This window comes from Aotus nancymaae, unplaced genomic scaffold (assembly GCF_030222135.1).
Source record: "Aotus nancymaae isolate 86718 unplaced genomic scaffold, 86718_ANA_hifiasm-v0.15.2.pri h1tg000004l, whole genome shotgun sequence".
Classification (NCBI taxonomy): Eukaryota; Metazoa; Chordata; class Mammalia; order Primates; family Aotidae; genus Aotus; species Aotus nancymaae.
In genome coordinates, this window is record NW_026988415.1 from 40,360,946 (window position 1) to 40,363,707 (window position 2,762).

The 2,762-nt window shown below is 40.0% G+C and overlaps 1 pseudogene; it reads left to right on the forward strand.

Annotated features, from left to right (window-relative positions):
- The first annotated feature begins 1,097 nt into the window (after positions 1-1,097).
- Positions 1,098-2,289, forward strand: LOC105716927 (dnaJ homolog subfamily A member 1-like; annotated as a pseudogene).
- Positions 2,290-2,762: the final 473 nt, after the last annotated feature.

The window sequence follows — 2,762 nt, forward strand, 5'->3', positions numbered from 1 at the left end:
TAAAAGAAACAATCAATCATTAGAGTGAACCAGCAACCAAGAGAATGGGAAAAAATTTTTGCAATCTACCCACCTGACAAAGGACTAACATCCAGAATCTACAAAGAACTAAAGCAGATTTACAAGAAAAAAAAACCCATTCAAAAGTGGGTGAAGGATATGAACAGACACTTTTCAAAAGAAGACATTTATGAGGCCAATAAACATATGAAAAAATGCTCATCATCACTGGTTATTAGAGAAATGCAAATCAAAACCACGTTGAGATACCATTTCACACCAGTTAGATTGGTGATAATTTAAAAATCTGGAGACAACAGAGGCTGGAGAGGATGTGGAGAAATAGGAACGCTTTTACATTGTTGATGGGAGTGTAAATTAGTTCAACCATTGTGGAAGACATTTGTGGCAATTACTCAAGGATCTAGAAATAGAAATTCTGTTTGACCCAGCAATCCCATTACTGAGTATATATCCAAAGGATTACAAATCATTCTATTATAAAGACACGTGCACATGTATGTTCACTGTGGCACTGTTTACAATAGCAAAGACCTGGAACCAACCCAAATGCTCATTGATGATAGACTGGACAAAGAAAATGTGACACATATATGCCATGGAATACTATGCAGCCATAAAAAAGGATGAGTTCATGTCCTTTGTAGGGACATCATTCTCAGCAAACTGACACAAGAACAGAAAACCAAACACTGCATGTTCTCACTCATAGGCAGGTGTTGAACAATGAGAACACATGGGCACAGGGAGGGGAACATCACACACTGGGGTCTGTTGGGGGCTAGGGGAGGGACAGTGGAGGGTAGGGGAGGTTGGGGAGGGATAACATTGGGAGAAATGCCTTAGGTATCGGGGGAATGGAGGCAGCAAACCATCATGTCATGTATGTACCTATGCAAAAATCCTGCAAGATCTGCACATGTACCCCAGAACTTAAAGTACAGTAAAAAAAAATCCAGGAACTTTCCAGAATGCTCAGTGAGAGTTGGAGGAGCGGTCGCTGCCCGAGCTTTGCATAGCTCTGTACTCCTTCCTACTCTCTTGCACACTGGCCTCAGCACCCTCACTGGCAGAAGATGGTGAAAGAAACCACTTACTATGATGTTTTGGGGGTCAAACCCAATGCTACTCAGGAAGAATTGAAAAGGCTTATAGGAAACTGGCCTTAAAGTACTATCCTGATAAGAATCCAAATAAAGGAGAGAAGTTTAAACGGATTTCTCAAGCTTATGAAGTTCTCTCTGATGCAAAGAAGGAATTATATGACAATGGAAGAGAACAGGCAATTAAAGAGGGTAGAGCAGGTGGCAGTTTTGGCTCCCCCATGGATATCTTTGATATGCTTTTTGGAGGAGGAGGAAGGATACAGAGAGAAAGGAAAGGTAAAAATGTTGTACATCAGCTCTCAGTAACCCTAGAAGACTTATATAATGGTGTAACAAGAAAACTGGCTCTGCAAAAGAATGTGATTTGTGACAAATGTGAAGGTAGAGGAGGTAAGAAAGGAGGAGTAGAGTGCTGTCCCAATTGCCAAGGTACTGGAATGCAAATAAGAATTCATCAGATAGGACCTGGAATGAATGGTTCAGCAAATTCAGTCTGTGTGCATGGAGTGCCAGGGCCATGGGGAGCTGATCAGTCCTAAAGATAGATGCAAAATCTGCAATGGAAGGAAGATAGTTCGAGAGAAGAAGATTCTAGAAGTTCATATTGACAAAGGCATGAAAGATGGCCAGAAGACAATATTCTATGGTAAAGAAGACCAAGAACCAGGACTGGAGCCAGGAGATACTATCATTATCTTAGATCAGAAGGACTATGCTGGTTTTACTCGACGAGGAGAAGACCTTTCCATGTGTATGGACATACAGCTGGTTGAAGTATTGTGTGGCTTCCAGAGCCAATATCTACTCTTGACAACCGGACCATTGTCATCACCTCTCATCCAGGTCAGATTGTCAAGCATGGAGATATCAAGTGATATCTCCATAAAGCATGCCACTTTATTATAGACCATATGAAAAGCATTGCCTAATCATCGAATTTAAGATAAACTTTCCTGAGAATGGCATTCTCTCTCCTTATAAACTGTCTTTGCTGGAAAAACTCTTACCCAAGAGGAAGGAAGTGGAAGAGACTGATGAGACAGATAAAGTAAAACTAGTGGACTTTGCTCCAAACTAGGAAAGACAGCACCATTACAATACAAAAGCATATGAGGATGATGAACATCCTCCCAGAGGCGGTGTTCAGTGTCAGACCTCTTAATGGGCCAGTGAATAACACTCACTGCTGGCATTTTATGTACAGTAGTGAATGAGTGAAGGACTGTAATCATGATATGCTCACTACTTGCTCTTGTTTTTGTTTTAATATTCAACTACAGTACTGTTTTAAAAAGTTAAATGAAGAATAAACACAAATATAAAAGATCTGACTTTGCCCTGTATGTATGATGACTTCTGTGTGCAAGATGAAGTTTAATACCTGTAAAAACGACTTTACAATGACGTTTTCCTAGCATTTCTGTCCAAACCCTATAATTGACTTCAGCTATATAAGTGGACAAGCTTAGACTGAAATGCCAGATATATGTATTGGCTTCAGTGTATGACCCTTCACTGTTATCCATGAAAGTAAAACTCTGTATTTAACTGGCAATGAGGAAAAAAAATGTGTAGAGAATTGTTGGTCTGTATAGTTCTTTGTATTAAGTGGGATTCATTGTAATGTCTCTGCAT